The 19,350-nt window shown below is 43.2% G+C and overlaps 1 protein-coding gene and 1 long non-coding RNA gene across 4 annotated transcripts in view; one reads left to right on the plus strand and one right to left on the minus strand.

Annotated features, from left to right (window-relative positions):
* The window catches only part of LOC124125261 (E3 ubiquitin-protein ligase XIAP-like), a 34,749-nt gene extending 22,075 nt beyond the window's left edge, over positions 1-12,674 (minus strand). Inside the window, exon 1 of one of the 3 annotated variants that reach the window (XM_048383808.1) lies at positions 12,377-12,674. The gene's annotated coding sequence lies outside the window, so the exon portion shown is untranslated. Of the gene's footprint in view, positions 1-1,362; positions 1,476-9,043; positions 9,184-12,376 lie in introns of those variants that run through there. The other 2 variants (XM_046488532.2, XM_046488531.2) reach the window with 2 other exon arrangements.
* Positions 12,675-14,315: 1,641 nt separating this feature from the next.
* LOC125373506 lies at positions 14,316-16,750 on the plus strand. The gene is made up of 3 exons (XR_007218376.1): positions 14,316-14,613; positions 16,346-16,404; positions 16,729-16,750. It is a non-coding gene; the product is annotated as an uncharacterized LOC125373506 (long non-coding RNA).
* Positions 16,751-19,350: the final 2,600 nt, after the last annotated feature.

The raw sequence follows: 19,350 nt of genomic DNA on the forward strand, positions 1-19,350 counted from the left end.
GTGTTTGTGTATGATTGCGTGCGTGCGTAACTGTATAAGTAATTTGGAGTGTGTGTGTGTGTATGTGCGTGCATGTGCGTCTGCATATGCATGTGTGTATGTGTGTTCAACGAATTTCATAACTTGATTTTGAACGTTGTGTTGATATATGTCTTAATTTATCTTATCCTGATTATGACGTAATACATATGATTTTATATCTACATTGTCTCGTAGGCCATACCTGTCGGATGTTATATTTTATTGTTTGTGTACGCGTTTTAGTATGAAGTGTATATAACATATGACACTATAGTAAACATTATTCATTCTCTCTGTCTCTCATACTTAACTTAACGAGTCCCTGTTAGATACCATTTTATTTGAAAACGTGTCAAACGGTGATGAATGTAGTAATATATTTATTACTCATTATATAAGCTTTGCACATTCATCTCAACTTTTTTTTCGCTGAAAAAATGACAACGTTGGTATGGATGATGCAGGGATTTACTCAAGGAATTTTCTGACATGGGCCCTTTATGTGAAAATTTCAAATATTCCAGAGGTACGCCCAAACAGCACAATACTAAAATGCCTCATTGTATTTAATAATGTGGGCCTTTTTTTCAAATTTTGGGGCTAAATGCACAATGCCCCACCCTTGAATTATCCCTGGTGGTGTATGAATACAACACTTATATGATTCGAGCATGGAATGTTCTCTCATGGTGCAACCTTGCAATAAAGTGTGAAGCTATCTCAGACATTTCCAGACCGCCTCCGTGGTTTAGTGGTAGAGCGTCCACCCGGAGAGCGGAAGGTCCGGGGTTCGACCCCCACCGCGTCATACCAAAAGACGTTAAAAGATGTACTTGTAGTTACCCTGTCTGGCGCTCGACATTAAGGGACTAAAACAAGGACTGGTCGGCTCGGAGTCAGTATACTGTGTCTGAGTGGGGTATTCATGTTAAACTGCGGCATGTATCTCAGTGAGCTAGCACTATAAATCGGCATCAGTCCGGACTAGTACAAGCAGCCACACACATACATACTCGTGCATGCACGTCGCTATATAAGTGCAATAATCTTGGACGCGACCCAATTTCACCTAACCTCCGACATTTCCGAGGTCGATTGCAAGAAAAGATAAGATGCAGATTCTAGACACACGTTAATAACAGCATAAAAGCACACATCACCTATTTAGAAACATCTGCATTCAAAACATTTAGGTTTATATAGAATCTAATAATCCAACTCGATTCTTGCTGGGCGAGGGTAGCCAGACAGATAATGACTCATCGAGTCAGTCAATGTTGGCTGTGCGTTTTCATACGAGTCAGCGGGTAGTTTGTATATTATGAAAATGCGTGTACTTACCGTCGAGTAATACCGCAAATACATTCGTGACCAACTCGTGTTATTCCGGGACAAGCCGAATAGCGACTCGTGCCCCTCTCATGGCCGTTTTGTGCGACCGGGTTCCGTCTCAGCGCAAACGGGCATACCTAAAACCATTGTCAACTCGTTGCGTAATGGTTCACATATATTTCCCCATATATTATATATATTTCAGATGCAATTTAAAGCACATCGGGACGTGCGGAATTATACAGTATGATTGAACACACTTAACTGTGTCTTGGGTATATTTTTAGACGCAGGACATATGTAAAATCAAAAATTATTTCTGAGGGATTCTCTGATGAAGAACTAGAAATCATACGCGCATTCTGATTGGTTTGTCGTATTTTCGCACATAACATTCATCGATAGGGGGACGAGTCTTCTTGCAGGTTACGGAAAGGGGCGAGTGGTGACGAATGACCGCAAATATTCACCACACGACATTGCACTAGCTGACAAGAGGACGACATATTTCTAATTCCAATTTCACTAAACGGTTCAGCCATATCGATCTGTGTGCGCCGATGTCATGGACTAGAATCCTGCCTAGCCATAATTCTTCCCGGAAATTCTACTGTAAAGCCAATGTTGCCAAGTGTTTCTGATTTGAAGAAAAGACACTGATTTGCACAACATATGGCTGTTTGGACTCAGAACTGCTGTCACCAGCCATCGACATCCATTCCGTTCAGCCAAAGATAATCGTTGCCAAAATATTCCTGGAGCATCTCGGTATGGATCGCCCTCCATGTAAATGATATTTTGAAGGTATCGATGACGTGATTATTAATAAAAATTAATTTAATTATAAGCCTGAATATTGCAACAATATAGTCTTTTGTGGCAGAGTTAGATCTGTCGACCCATACCTGGATTATAACAACGGGAACAAAGCTCAGTGATCGTGTTTATCGCAAGCAAAATGGATATTTCTTGCAAAGTGCACTTCGATGCCACTAGTCACTGTTGCTAGGCGGCCACAACCCTGCATGGAGCTGAACTCGCGACCGACTGACCTATATTTTTAACAAGGGGTGACAGTCGTTACGCCGAGTACTCTTTCCCAAGCTGAATTATTATTTTTCTTTGTCACTTTGATTGTTCTATTTCATTTCAACTATCATGTACCTTGACTGACTACAAATAGCTCTCGGCCCGTGAAGATCCGGGGTAGAATAGGTCTTCAGCAACCCATACTTGCGGTAAAAGGCGACTATGCTTGTCGGAACGGGATCGGGTGGTCAGGCTCGCTGACTTGGTTGATGTATGTCATCGATCTAAATTGCTTGGATCGATTTTCATGATATAAATCACTGGACTGTCTGTTCCAGACTCGATTATTTACAGACTGCCGCCATTTAGCTTGAATATTGCTGAGTGCGGCGTTTAACAACAAGCCAACCAACCAACAAATAGCTCATGTGCAATCATTACAAGTATAGTCATATAAAATACTAACAAATCGTTATAGACGACGAAACCTGTGTTTATGATACTGAATGTGTGTCGGGACGACGATCTGATCCTCCCCGACCCGAAACAGGATCTCCCACCGGCCACAGCCATGACAGGTATGCACTGACAACAAACCCACGTGGTGTTTTGTTTACTTCCGGTGCACGCAGTTCAAATGGTGACAAGGGCATTCCCAGAGTGTGACACCTTCGTTTCACTCTCGGTAACGTCGGCTCCCGCACATCTCTACTTACATATATGGGGTATATTTTTATTTACTGACCAATAACGAGTTCCTGTGGGCTGACCATATTTCCCAGATGAATTTGCCGTTTTGTTTCGAGATTGCAGACTAACGGAAATTTGTCACCCAACTTCCCCCTTACAATCTTGCTATGTACACGATAGTGAAATGAAATAGAATTTCAGCTTTACAAAGTACGTAAGTTAGTATTCGGCGTCAAGGCAGTCATCACTTGTTACCACTTGTTAGCCCCCCCCCCCCCCCCCCCCCCCCAAGGTTTCCATGGCAACAACTTTGATTTTATACTGTTGATACTGGTGTGTACCTGACATAGAAATACAAAGTTCCGAATCCCAGTTCCATGGTATTGTTTTGATAGCACAATAACTACTCTTGTGTACGGACAGACAGATTAGAGAGTAACACTCTCATCAAGACGGACTTAATAGCATTTAGTGATTAGAACTAAATGCCTTTATGCAGAGACCATATAATCTATTATATGGTCTCTGCTTTATGTTAGGCTTGGCACAGTTGCTAATATTATTACAGCGAAATACCTTCATTCAGTGCGGCTACGTGCCGTTTTGCATGGTGCCATCGTCTCTGGCCTAGATCCGCTCTTGGCACGTCCGGTAAAGGAGCGTTTGTTTATATTTTCTATGACCTGTTGTAGCGTGACATCAGCTCACGCAGCACTTGCTCTCCAGCTTTCAGCCGTACAACACATAGTTATATTCGCGCATTCATCTATAGTTCGTTGCAATTACCATTAAGAATGCCACCAAAAAGACGGGCCGCCTTAAATCACCGCCTCGTAAGGAGCGGGAAAATAGCCAGGAGGGAACCAAGTGTCCGGCAAGCGACATCGGCTACTGGTAAGTCACGGAGATCAGCTTTTAAGATGCAGATGGATTCGTCGGTAAATCTGCGATTCTCGCCGGCCAAGCCGGCTAACGCCAGGGCATTAAGCATAGGCCAATGGACGTCAGCTTTCCACATATATATGAGCATTTACGTGGTGAAACATTTTCGTCAGTCCACCATACAGGGCATGTTGGCATACATGGAAACAATCCGTAATGCCGCAGTCCGCTCCGGGGGTTTTGGCTGGTCAAACTACGACCAGCAATTCCGACACCGTATGGCACGAGACCCAATTCGGGAGTGGGGCAAGATAGACGGTGAATTGTGGTTGAAGCACATGACACCGACTATGTCCCGTGTTCAAGAAAATAAGACTAAACGCTTTACAGTGCCTTTCAGCAGGGGCCGTGACTTTACAGTCAACGCATGCTGGGACTACAACAGGTCAAGGTGCGCCAGGCCAGAATGCAAGTTTATTCATAAATGCTCCAGTTGTGGCGAACAACATCCCGCCTATTCTTGCTTTCGCGCAAAGGGGGGTCGTAGACCCTCCAAACAACTTAACTCCACACAGGCAACCCATGCTAAAGGCACTGGCCCCAACTCCACTCATACTCACTAGATTAAAGCGACATTTGCAACTGTACAAGCATTCTAACCATGCCCATGCCATTTATTTATTACAAGGTTTGGAATCAGGTTTTCAACTGGAATATAGTGGGGCACGCCTAAGTCGTTGGTCTGAGAATCTACGCTCAGCCAGGGATCCCATTTTACAAGAGATAGTAGCTGCCAAATTGAAAAAGGAAGTAAAACTAGGTAGGGTGGCAGGTCCTTTTGAAACGCCGCCCCTGCTGAACCTACAAGTTTCACCCATCGGTCTCGTACCCAAAAAGCAAACGGGTAAGAGTCAAACCTTGCTGGGGACAGACGATTTTCGTTTAATACACCACCTTTCTTATCCTCAAGGCAGATCAATCAACAACAACATAGACAGCGAAGCATGCTCCGTGTCATATGCACGGTTCGACGAGGCTGTCAGTATGGTACAGCAACTTGGTCCAAATGCTCTGCTTGCAATATTTGATGTGAAATCGGCTTTAAGGATTATGCCGGTACACCCTCAGGACTTTGAGTTGCTAGGCTTGTGCTTTCAAGGTAAATACTACTTTGATAAATGCTTGCCGTTTGGCTGTTCCATATCATGCTCAGTGTTTGAAAAATTCAGCACCTTTTTGCAATGGTGTGTCCAGCAAAAGTTGCCTAACGGCCAACTCATGCATTACCTTGATGATTTTCTCACAGGCGGAACTGCAGGAACGAAAGACTGTGGTGACAACCTTGATACATGTCTCAGTACTTTCCAGGAGCTGGGCGTACCCGTAGCACATGAGAAGACAGTAGGTCCTGCATCCTGCTTAACATTCCTAGGTCTTGAAATCGACACAGTCAGGATGCAGGTTAGAATACCACAGGAAAAGATTGTAAATATCAACGCAATCATACACGATATGCTGGCCTCAGGTAAGCACAAAGTGACCCGTAAAGCTTTGCAGTCTCTGGTGGGTAAGCTAAATTTCATGTGCCGGGCAATACCCATGGGTAGACCGTTTTGCCGCAGACTGATTGATGCCTATACAAAGGTAAGTCATCAAGCACACCGTGTTCGCATCACGCGGGGAGTTCGGGAGGACCTAGAGGTTTGGCTCGGGTTCTTGGGGGAATTTAACGGTGTGTCGGTTTTTCAGAATAAAAAGTGGGCTGACAATACATGTCTGCAGCTGTTTACTGACGCAGCCAGCACTGTGGGGTTCGGTGCATACTATAACGGGAACTGGGCAAACGGGCTCTGGCCCCGTGAGTGGGTGGAGGACGGCTCGACTCGTGACATGACACTGCTGGAGTTGTTTTCGATTGTGCTGTCAGTTTGTCTGTGGGGGACAGCCTTTGCTAACAGGAAAGTACTTTTCTTTTGTGATAACCAAGCTGTAGTGTCAATAATAAATAAACAGTCTTCAAAGGCACCCAGAATCATGTCACTGATTAGACAGCTAGTGCTGCAGTGCCTCAAACACAACATTTTGTTCAAGGCCGGATATATAACAACACACGACAATATTATCGCAGATGCACTGTCGAGATTTCAGTGGGAACGATTCCGCAATGCAGCGCCATCAGCCAATCTGCATCCCACACCACTTCCAGACAATCTCTGGCAGGGCTAACAATCGAGGCAGAGAGGCTCCTTCAGCGATCATTGGCGGCAAACACGTGGGCAACTTACCAGGCAGGAACCCAAGCGTTGCAAGCATTCAGGGCATCACAAAACCTGGGAGATGTCTGGCCGGTTCCAATAACTCATCTGGTACATCTCATTGCTCACCTGTCAGTGTCAGGACATGCACCGAGTACGGTAAGAACGTATATGGCCGGTATCTCAACGTACCATAGGCTACACAGCATGGAGGACCGCACCGGCCACTTTGTTATTACTAAAATGATTACGGGGATGCAAAAGTGTCAGGGGAGGCAGGATCACAGAAAACCAATAACAATAGACCTGCTCAAAGTAATTGTTAACAACCTGCAATTTGTCTGCTCTTCTACCTATGAAGTAAGATTGTTCAAAGCAGTATATTGCTTGGCCTTCTTTGGTTTCTTTCGGGTGAGTGAACTCGTGCAAACCAAACTTTCTCAGCCAGGGTGCGCTTTCTTGGACCTAGAAGTCCAAGACACGACTAAGACAGTAACAGTCGCTCTAAGGCATTCAAAAACGGACAGGCACTCACATGGCATAGTTGTTTCCATTTCCGCCATACCTGGCCACAATCTGTGTCCAGTGGCTGCAGTTAAAGCATACCGAACAGTTCGATCACAGGGTCAGACTCAAGCTTTCGTACACTTTGATAAATCTCCCCTGACCAGGTATCAATTTCAGGCCGTGCTAAAAAGAGCACTGGCGCATAGCGGCATCTGCACAGCAGCATACTCTTCGCATTCCTTCAGGATTGGCGCAGCAACAACAGCAGCCGGTAACGGAGTGAGTTCAGATTTGATACAGCACTTTGGTAGGTGGGGGTCAGAATGTTATAAAAGCTATATACGCATACCTGCAAACATTTAAATCGCCAACCATGCAAGAACAGTTTTCTTCCTATTGATTCATGTTTTCAGTATGGCGAGAGAGCACCTACAGGACAGTGACTTCGGTATTCCAGGGGGATGTCTCTGGTTGGCAAGGGGCGGCATGAGGTGGAAGGAGCTGACCGAGCTGATAGATGCCCAGGTCAAAGAAATGCAGACACCACCAAAGGCGGTGGTGATTCACCTTGGTTCGAACGACCTGGGTAAGGTAACCACGTGTCAGCTATATCATGAGATCAAGCTGGCACTCCTGAGGATACACCACTTCCTACCTGGTGCTGTCATTCTGTGGTCAGACATGCTGCCACGGAGGCACTGGCATGTAGCCAGCCGTGCCCGGGACCTGGACGGGGCCAGGCAGAAGCTGAACAGACGAGTGGGGAACAGGGCCCGTGAGCTTGGGGGGATACGGGTTCCCCACACAGCATTCAACCGGCAGGAGGAGCAACTGTACCTGCGTGACGGGGTTCATTTGTCACCTGCCGGACTTGATCTTTTCACACAAAACATTGGCAGCTCCCTTTCCGCAGTATGCTTGTAGGAAACAATTTCAGTATAGGATAACACGGTGGGCGTACATGAGCGCGAATGGTCGTGGTTGTGGGGAAGCACCTTGGTGCTTGTGGCGGGGTGCTGGTGGACTGCATTACAAGTTACATTTGGCGTCTTGGGATACATCCCAAATTATAAATTATTTAGGATAGGGTTACCCGCTTTACAGCAGGAACCAATTTATCCATTCTGCTTTACAGCAGATGGCTTAGTGTCCGCTTTACAGCGGATGGTCAGCTTGGCAACAATAGTTGCCCTCGCTCATGGTTTGGCAATGGTACTTGCCTGGCAGCGATAGCTGCATAGCAACATGGGTTGCTTGGCAACGGTAGTTGCAGGGCAGCGGGCGCTGCATTGGTAAGCAACATGGGTTGCTTGGCAACGGTAGTTGCAGGGCAGCAGGCGCTGCATTGGTAAGCAACATGGGTTGCTTGGCAACGGTAGTTGCGGGGCAGCGGATGCTGCATCGGTAAGCAACATGGGTTGCTTGGCAACGGTTGTTGCAGGGCAGCGGTTGCTGCAGTTGGGGTTGCTTAACAGGGGTTAAGCTCATTGCCGTAGTCCACCAGTACCTCCACATCCGCGACCATTTCATCCAATAATATCTCTTGTCTTAATTTGAAGCTCCGCTATCATGCATGATGGCGGAGCCTGTCATAATGGAGCCATGTCCTTATATAATGTGACAGTCAGATGATTTGTGCTTTCGAATATGTGGGGGCCGGGGGGATTGTCATCTTCTGATGACTCTTGTTTGTAAACATATATAGTCATTCGGTTGTAAGAACTAGAAGCATGCTGGCCACCTATTATAGTGGGCAGCTTTGACGGACCCAGGATTCTAAAGAAACAGAGGAGTTGGGGAGTGTGGTCGTTATCTTTATATATATTCTGAAAAAGGTAGGGTGGCTACACTACCCCATACCACACAAACACACACACACACACACACACACACACACACACACACGCACCGCTTTTTGATCTGCCACTTTACATACTTAGAAAACTGAAAGTTTATGAAAATACTATAATATATAATATCTCTTTTCAAAATTATTAAGAAATACTGTCTCGGTTAAACACGTTATAGAAAGACAGGGTGATGAAGGTATTTCTGTTACATCATGTATTTATGATTTGTCCTCTCTCTTGTTTGCTGATAATGTCTCCGCAATGTCTGACACGTGGTCACATCTGAGGAGGATAACTGAACTAGAAAAGTTTGTGTTTTGTTGTTGTAAACATACTGGTATGAAAGTATAAATAAAACTAAGTGTATTGTGTTTAGAAAGTGTGGTATATAAATCATGAACAATAAATGAATAAAATAAATTGATAAATTGCTGGCAGACATGACTTCCAAAAAAGGTATGGATAACTGGTACGTACTGTATTTCCTGATCACCATGAACTCTCGAAGTTGAACAGTTGACTCAAAACATAAATCTCCACTGTGTCGATGGATGTCAGAAGACAACAAGTTAATGTAGTTCGTATCTATATGTGTGTTCTATAAATGTAAGGTAATTCTGAGTAACATGGAAGTAATTCTTTCGGTTCATCCCAACTCGTTGAACGAATGACGTGGGGTTGTGCAATGAACTGGATTGGCCTGGGCCTGCCACAACACAGAAAACCTGTGGTTTTGAACGATTCTATAAGTAGCAAATACTCCTCCATTGCGTCCGTCGTCAGGCAGATTATTCAGCCTGTTAAAATCAATAACTTGATGCACAATACAGTCGAAACATTTAGATTTGAAACGGGATTATTCATTTATAAAAATAAAATTGCTTAAAATAGAACTGACCAGGAAACAGTGCTACATCCGCCTGAGCACGGGGAGTCCGTATCTAAAAATAGACGCCCTCATGAATATGCATGAGGGCGTCTATTTTTAGATACGGACTCCTATGGTCTGAGAAAGGTACCATGCTGCAGAACTTGACAGTTAAAATGAAAAACGACCTAAATGTGTAGCGGGCCTTTCGCGAAGAATGTCTCAAGCCTTTTGAAAGTAAGTATCAGAAAGAGCATGTATATAATATGTCGTACCTCATGTGATCAACGGGAGATAACTCTTCATACCTCTGTTCATCCACAACTGACGATAAAGCAATAATTCGGTGTTCATCGGGTATCGTTGGTCAGTGGTCAATATGTCCTCTTTCAAAAGTACTTGCGACTTGTAAGGTTGTCCGTATTTGTTCCTGAGTTTCCCATCTCCCATCCGCCCTGAATTTTCATTCGGACGTGAAATAATCAAATGTTTTCGTATCTCAAATTTCCCCACCGCTGAGGAAAATTATTCCCCAATGTGATAAAAACAATTATAACTACTACCATTGCAAAAAAATCTTTCTTCAGCTATGAATGTCTAGGTTTCAACCAAAGGCTTCGATCTACGTCATACATTTAAAGACTGGTCCCAAGTGTATCAAAACTTTAAAAGACATAAAATAATTTGCACAATTAGTAAAAAACAATTTTGGTGTTTTTTAACATATTATTTTGCCGACCCGCGACGTTGATACTATCTTCACCACTTGACTCTGTAAATTAAACTTCTCCTTAAAAAATGTTATTGATGTCAGAGCGTACCCCTTTTATAATGTTTTTGGCGTTAGTGCGTACTCATTAAATAATGTTATTGACGTTAGTTCGTACTCGTTTAATAATGTTATTGACGTTAGTTCGTACTCGTTTAATAATGTTGTTGATTTATTATCACCATTAGTACACAGAGGATGACTAGGTCCACTTTCTTAATACTTATTTCACAAAGCAACCGCAGCTCGATCTTCATTCGATGTGTCGACCCGTGAAGATCCGGGATAGAATATGTCTTCAGCAACCCATGCTTGCTGTAACAGGTGCCATTTTGGTTTGGTTTGGTTTGGTTTGGTTTGTTGTTTTACGCCACACTCAGGATTATTCCAGCTATATGAAGGCGGTCTGTAAATAATCGAATCTGGACCAGACCATCAAGTGATTGACATCATGAACATCGATTCACGCAATGGGGATCGATGACATGCATCAACCAAGTCAGCGAGCCTGACCACCCGATCCCGTTAGTCGCCTCTTATGACAAGCATAGTCGCCTTTTACGCCATCTCCAGTAATACCGCTGCAAAATTTGGAACAAAATCCTAGCCATATTACGGAGAGGGGCGTCAAAATCGGCTCTACATGGTGTATCCATGTAGTGAATTGATGTGACGGAGTTGACGCTTTAACCTCGCTGGACAAACCCCACCATCAATGGTTTTGTCGGTTAAGATTATTTATATAAACAAATGTCAAATCAGGTCAGAAGTGTTGTTTATTTCACGCAGGTGTTCATCAGAATAGTCACGTGATGTCATGGTTACGAGTTTAGCCAATCGGGAAACACTTCCGTTGCACGAGTTTTTCCTGCGTGTAATCCAGACTGTGGATCGAAGCAGACGACGCTTACTTTATCAAATGCACCGGTGCATGTTAAATTAATTTCAACAAGTTTAGAAATAATTTAAAATCGAGATTACAATGGGCTTAGACCCCTATTTCTCATGTTTATATTAATCACGCGCTACTTTGAACGCTGCGTTTAAAACTTTTCAGTGTGATTTCCTGCCCTGCCGTATGTTTTCACTCTGGAGAGGACGTTGAACAAAACGACATGGTAAGTGCAGCAATATGTAATTAAACAATCTGCTAGTGAACATGTAATTATGTAAACGAATAATCGCTGTGGCTGTAACGATTCGCAGATGATGTGATGTTATATTCTATACAAAACAGCACCAGGGCACCAGGCCGATAAGAGCGTGTGTGTGGGTGGGTGTGTATGTGTGAGAGAGTGTGTGCGTTCGCGTGCGTGTGTGTGGAGGGGAATGGGGGTGGAGAGATTGTCCCATGTCGTCAATGAATGAAGCATATTATTAAATGAAAGAATACAGCTTGTACATGGAACATAGTGATTCTAAAGTCTGTTTCGCAGCAAATACTCTGTATATGGATGCATATGTTGTCGGCAATTGTGTGGAGGCGTTGGACAAAATTCTCCTTGAGAAGAGTTATTGAAAAAGATAATTCAGTGTGTTTAGTGTGCACACGCGGGTTCAAATCCCGACATGGGTACAACGTTTGAAGCCTATTTCTGGTGTTCCCCCGCCGTGATATAGCTGGAATATTGCTAAAAGCGGCGTAAAAACCACACTCATTCATTCATTCATTATCTAATAATTTTTTTTACAAACCAGTAGAGGTTATGAATTCTCTGATGAAATCCTCCTTGGGGCACTTATTGCATGTTCCTTGCTCAAGAAAATCTACATGACATAGTTGTAACCATTTTCCTTAATACAAAAAGGTTACCACACCAAAAACTACGTTTTTGTATGATATACGACCACCCTTACGGGGCCTCACCCTCTACGGCGCCTCACGCCAGGGGGAGCAACTCTCACCCAAATCACTTTCCATATGTCAAATGCTGACGGAATGTGGGGAGGTGGGTGGCCGTGCCCCAAGGAGGATTTCATCAGAGAATTCATAACCTCTACAGGTTTGTAAAATTCTCTTTCAGATTAAATCCTCCTTGGGGCACTTATTGCATCAAGACAGACTCCCAAAGATAATGTAGGAAGTGGCATCCGTCAGCAACAGGCGTAAATAAATAGATCGTATTTGATTATTCAACAGAATAAAATATTGAGATCAATAAATGGAACGAACGTTATCTTGAGGCACCACCGTCGAAAGGCGGGGGCTAGAGTCAGGGCGTGGTCGACCATATGTTATGATAAAGCCTGTTTTTGCGGCTTGTCATAAGTTGAGAACTCGAAACACCCCCCACCCCCATCACTTTGTTTGAACAAGTGATATAGGGGCGTAGATCACGAGAGACTATAACCAGCGCTGAGCTAGGCCAGAGGGTCCCCGAGGATCGAAGGAGTGCGTGTGCAAAAAACGAGTATTATCGAGTAGTAAGGACTGATATTTATCGACCGCAGAAGATAAAATCCGGACCATTACTGAGAAGTATAACCAGAGGACTGTCTTAAATCTCGAATGCTCAATCGGCTAGAGATGAGAACTTTGCCCAGTTCGGAGAACTGACTGACCAAACCGAGCACGCTCGCTTGAGTGTTTGTCGAGTTGGTAATGTTTGATGAACGTGCTCGGCTGGCTCCAAATAGCCGCGGAGCAGATCTCCTCAATGGGCAGAGCCGCGGCGTACGCTTTTGACGTAGCCACTGCTCTAACCGAATGAGCCTTCAACCTGGTAGGGGGGTCCCTGCCTGTAAGCGTATAGCTGTACAAATGGTTGAAACTATCCACCTCGAGATAGATTGTTTGCTCGCAGGTGAGCCAGCCTTCATACCGCCGTAACAGCAAAATAGTTGGTTATCCTTACGGACACCCATAGTTCAGCTGATATGGGCCTTGAGGGTCCTGCGGACATCCAAGACATATGAGAATGTCTTGCAGTGGTCCCCGACGAGGAAGGCTGTGAAAGAGCAGGTAGCCAGCTAACACACTACGTTTTCACAACGTTGTGGTAAAGTTGTGAATTGGTAACGTAGTGATACAACGTTGTCACAACGTTATTATTACGTCACTGTGCAACGTCGTTTCACAACGTAATAACAACGTTACATTTTTACGTTGTGAAAACGTTGTTCATCGAATATTTCCCAACGTCTTGTTACATCGTTCCTGAAACGTTGGTGCGACGTCAACTGTCGCCTTAACGAAAATTGTATGAACAAAAGTTTTACATACAAATCGACACAATTTCTGCCAAAAACAAGGCAGTAATTCATTATTTACCTATATCTTCGGAATCAGGATTTCCATCTCGTAAATAAACTAAAGTCTGTGTAAACACCTTATTATCACGTCACTCCAACGTTATGTGACAACGTAATCACAACGTAGGAAAATTACGTTGTGGAAACGTTGTGAATCGGGCGCCATGCAACGTTATGATGACAACGTTTCTCATACGTTGGTGCGACGTCAAATAGTCTTCATCGCGAAAAGCGTAAAAACAAAGGTGTTTACTCGAAATAAACTACATTTTGGCAGAAAATTACAATAATGTTAGATTTGGTTTTCACTTTTCAGCAACCCGTGCTTGTCGTAAGAGGCGATTAAACAACAAACAATGACAATAACATTTTCGCCATACATGCATGATTCGCACTTCCATCGTTGTTGAAAGGTTGTGGATTGGTAACGTCGTGATATAACGTTGTAACAACGTTATTTTAACGTCGACCTGCAACGTTATTTCACAACGTAATAACAACGTTGCACATTCACGTTGTGAAAACGTTGTGCATTGGACATCACACAACGTTTTGTAACTACGTTTCTGAAACGTCGGTGAAACGTTATTGAGTTTGCTTCTCGATAGAATAGAATAGAAGGAATAGAACTGCTTTATCAAAATCAACATGAATTTGTCAGAAAACCAAGTTAGTAATGCATTACCTTTCTATATATTCGGCATTTGAATTTTTTATCTCTTAATACTAATATTTCGAGAACGTAATTGCGTATATCTGTGACAACGTTACAACAACGTTGCAAATTAACGTTGTGATAACGTTGTGTTTTGGACATTACAGTACTTTTTGTAAATGATGTTTAGGAAACCACTTGTAGATCTACCATCTCTTAGTGTTATTTTTTTTTAAACATATATATCTATTAACGAACTAAATGTTGTCACAAGCAATATTACAGTTAAAAACAATTGGCGCGTATTTTTTGCGGCGTGAGAGCGACTGCAGAAAAGTTTAGCCTGTTGCCTCGTGAAGTGACGTCAGAATGACGTCACATTGTCGCGGAAGATTTGTTGTCACCAGCCATCTTAGCTCAAACTCACTCTGGACATAATATATTACAAGCAAGTGATTGTGCAGCAACTGGAACTGGACAGATGATCTGTGAATTCGATTGAGGTAAGTTAATTTTTCAAAAATAGTCTCCGCTTGTTGATATGTTTCTGTGCATGCAGTGCGTCAAATGATCTAAATGTATCGTATTATTCAGAAGTGGCAGGATTAAGAATGCAGTTTGCCGGTCATTTTCACTGAGCGTCAGTGTTGATATTAATATGATACACAGAACTTGATGATAGAGGTGAAGGGGGCCCAAGACTTTTTTTCCATATTATTATTTTATGGATACCAAGGGTAATTGCCAAGGGCAAGCGGTATATTTTTGACCAGAATTCAATCTGGTGGCGTTTTGTGGCCGTCATATTATGTTCGGGTTTCGTTCGTAAGCGTGTAGATTTGTAAATAGGCCTAACTTATGCATCGCCTACTGACCGCACTGACAGTTATCGCCATTTCTTCTGTGTTATTTCTGAAATCATTACTATTTAAAGTTTACATGTACTAATCTTCTGACTTTGATTTTTGTGCAACAATGTGGCTCATCCAGGCCATGGGAAAGGTTAAGTAGATTTCTCTTATACAGCGAAAAGAGGGAATCAAAACAATGGAAGTATTCAGATCGACTCTCTGTAGGCTGCTAGTTATAGCCCTAGTCTAAAGTGATCAATGATGTTATGAAAAAAATCGTATTTTCGGGAAGAGACAGAAACATACTTGATGTTTCCGAAAAGGCCTAATTAGCACTGACTGAAGTAGCCTAAATGTGGATCATCAGGTTGTTGCTGCTGTCTATAAAGTTTATCATAGCAAGGTGCTTATCATGTGTATTTTTATTATTTCCGAAAAAAGAATCAATTCATCATTTTCCGATAACTAGATCTATGTCCGACTCCTTTCTAATGAAAACGAGCAAAAGTAAAACGAGTCTCTCGTCGCGCGCTATAACGGGGTGTTTGCGGTATTGTCCTCTCTGGTGATGATAAGCTAGTCGATAGTCAAAAGTTAAATATCACCATATATTGTCAGTGAGTTGGTCATCGTTTGTTGATTATTAAAGTGAGATAGGTGTAGCCAATGTGCACCAATGAAAAATACAATGGAATTGATAGCAACCATATTCTTTCGGTTTTCGATCTGCATATGTTGCCACGTAGGCTACCATACTACAGAATTATATTTAACGATATTTAACTGTATTAGATCTATGTTAATAAACGTAGTGACAAATAAATTTCAATAAATATTTAGAGCTGTTTCAACTTCGTCTGGTATTGTATAAGCTATTGCATTTTGTTTATTTCCCCATGTTTCTAATCTTTGTAAATGTTAGAACATATATAACTATCCTGGCATATTAATATGGAAAATATTAAGGTAGATCTAAGTATTAAAAAAAATCACAGTTTTAATTAGGATAAATACCCCGAAGTGTTAACACTTTTATCACTTATTGGTGGGCCAATTCATAATTCATATTCAACATTCTTGCTTCAAATATGGGAACTATTTATTTTATTTGGCAATATATATTTTTCATTTATGTACATATTTTTCAAATAAGGTTTTAGAAACTTGGCCATGATATTCACTTGAATCACTAGTTTGAGTGTACAGCAGAAAGGTAAAGTTACTGCTTTTGAAAAACTACAGTTGATCTGTTGACTGATAAAACTATTTGCCAATATTACTATCAGTTACATCATACTCTATTAGTCTAAGTAAATGGGATTTATCTATACAGTACTGGTTTATTTAAGAATGTGATAATTTGTGGTTTCTGTTTTTCTTTCAGGTGGAGAAAACAGTATTGTGGGAGCGTATTTGTTTAAAGTACATATCACTGACAGAAAGGTATGTCTGATTCAATAATATATACAAACATCTTCAAGAATTAAAATTTAGATGATTCTTATTTAATTATACCCACAATCTAAAAGGGCGGGGGTATAAAGTTACACCAATGATTCAGTGCTAAAAGCTTTTCTGCTTATGTATGATCCAAGAGCATCATGGTATTAGTGTCAGCGCCTTCACACTTTCAGCAGTTTTTAACAGTTTAAAGACTGACATCAGACATCAAAACATTATTTTGGGGAATGCAACCGTCATTTTGTTATGTCAGAAATATGTCCCTTGCCTTGCCATTTTATAACATTTGTGTCATTTTTTATTCAGTTACCAAGGCATAAGGAGAGACAGGATACAGTTGAAGATCATCCCTGTGACTTTTCATTTGAGGACTGAAAAGGCTCCCCAGCAACTCAGCCCATGTTCTGACTTGTCATTTAACAAATAAATAAAGGTCACCTCAACCAGAATTCTATTGTCATTTCGTTTACCTAATGGATCTTAGGACATCAGATGCATAGACTATTCTGTTGGTCACAGTGTTGCTCTCAATGCTGAATGTATGAGGTAAGGCCAAGAAAATTTAAATGTTTCAATTTGTGCAGGGCTTATTGTTTGATGGTTTTTAATTTGCAGATTCGTGGGAAAATCCAATATCTTTTAATTGTGTTGAAACATTTGTGAACAATTTGCACATAGCCTTGAAAGTTGTTTTGGAAAATGAATATTATATTACCAAATTGTACATGTTATTTAAAACATTTAGATTTATATCTTGGCCGTATTTCAAACTCTGCCAAAAGAGAGTGCATTTCATTGACTTGCTGTTTCATGGATAGGGTTAAAGTGAATTCAGTTTGCAGAATGTATTTCTTGGTACCTGACGTCTTAACTAGATTGGTACAAACTTTTCAGGCTGCCTGGGAGGTATTGAGGAATAAAACAGGCGTTAATCTACATGGACATTGCAACAACGTGCTGCAATGCCTGCAGTGTCGCCATATGTAAAAAGTATGCGATACCTACGTTGTCGCGACGTAAAAAATGGACGTTGTGACAACGTCTTGATTTGGTTGTATTTTGGTTTACGCACAACGTTGTAGCAACCAATCTGGGAGTCTACAGAATTACGTTGTGACAACGTAACATCACAACGTTGTAGCAACGAAAAGTAAACGTTGTCACAACGTTGTAACAACGTAGAATTGTTGGCTGGGTACGTTGTCGCGACGTTTTGGTTAAACGTTGTAGCAACGTAAAAAATGGACGTTGTGACAACGTCTTGATTTGGTTGTATTTTGGTTTACGCACAACGTTGTAGCAACCAATCTGGGAGTCTACAGAATTACGTTGTGACAACGTAACATCACAACGTTGTAGCAACGAAAAGTCAACGTTGTCACAACGTTGTCACAACGTAGAATTCTGTCGTCTCTCTCTCTTCAGCTGTTGAGCTAGAAGACGGCGTTCCTTGTGGTGGTAACGTCCGGCAGACGGGTAGGCGACATTCGTGTTATGTCAGCCGATCCCGAAATAACTGTCTTCCACCGGGACAGAGTCAGTTTTCGACTACCAGACTCTTTGTCCTAAGGTCGCACACGCCTTCCACGTGAACGGCTCCTATTGATCAATAGGAGCCGTTCACGTGGAAGGCGTGTGCGACCTTAGGACAAAGAGTCTGGTAGTCGAAAACTGACTCTGTCCCGGTGGAAGACAGTTATTTCGGGATCGGCTGACATAACACGAATGTCGCCTACCCGTCTGCCGGACGTTACCACCACAAGGAACGCCGTCTTCTAGCTCAACAGCTGAAGAGAGAGAGACGACAGATCCCGAAAGGAAGGACCGGACGGCCAATCAAGAACGATTGACAAGTCCCAAGGGGGACTGATCCGCCGGACTGGCGGTCGGATCCTGTCCACACCTGCTAAAAAGCGCTGCACTAATGGGTGTGCACCCAGAAGTGCCCCGTCGACAGGGACGTGAAAAGCTGCGACAGCTGTAGAGTACCCTCGGACTGTTGATGCGGTCAGGCCCGTCATCTAGTCGCGACTGGAGGAACTCAAGGACGGCTACGAGATCTGCAGAAAAAATATCTGCCATCCCTCTATCGACACACCAGCGCACATAGCAGGCCTATCTATCCTCGTATTGAACGTTTGTCAAATCCCTCCGCGAAGCCAGTAGTGTGTCTGCAACTCGTGCAGGAATACCGCTCTTCTGGAGGCGATTCCTGAAAGTGGCCAAGCCACCCATTGAATCCTGGGATTCGGTTGGAGGGCCCCGTTCTGGGATAGGAGGTCCGGTCGTAAAGGTAATATAACAGGAGGCTGAGCCAGAAACCTGAGTATTACTGGAAACCAACTCTGCGCAGACTAAAGAGGTGCCAGGAGCACAAGTAGTCGCCCAGGCTGAGTGCCTAGCTGAGACGGGACCGTGGAAATCAGAGGTACTGAGGGGGATGCCCACAGAACTCTGTCCGTCCAGTCTAGCTGGAAGGTGTCCGGTGCCACCGACCTGGGGTCGGGGACTCGGGAGCAGAACGTTGGCGTCTGGTGATTCACCCCAGACGCAAACAGATCCACCTTTAACGACCTGTATAACAGGGAGAAAATCCCGAATATCCCCGGGTCGAGCCTTTACTCGTGAGGAGCGAGGATCCGGCGAGACAGAGCGTCCGCACGGACGTTGTCCACCCCCTGGAGATAAACAGGTAGCACCCTGATATCGTGAGAGTCGCACCATAGCAGAAACTGCCACGTCTCTTGGCGAAGCGACGGAGACGCCGTTCCCCCCTGCTTCCGGATGTAAGTCTTCGACGTCTGGTTGTCCATCTCTAGACGAACCACTTGGCCGCGATGCAGATCCGTGAAGCGTTGGAACACCAACCTCTCCCCAGCCGGAGAGTGACGCGTCTGTTTGAACTTACTGTGAGAGACGGAACGGGAG

Source organism: Haliotis rufescens, unplaced genomic scaffold (genome assembly GCF_023055435.1).
Source record: "Haliotis rufescens isolate VD_foot unplaced genomic scaffold, xgHalRufe1.0.p SCAF_5, whole genome shotgun sequence".
Classification (NCBI taxonomy): domain Eukaryota; kingdom Metazoa; phylum Mollusca; class Gastropoda; order Lepetellida; family Haliotidae; genus Haliotis; species Haliotis rufescens.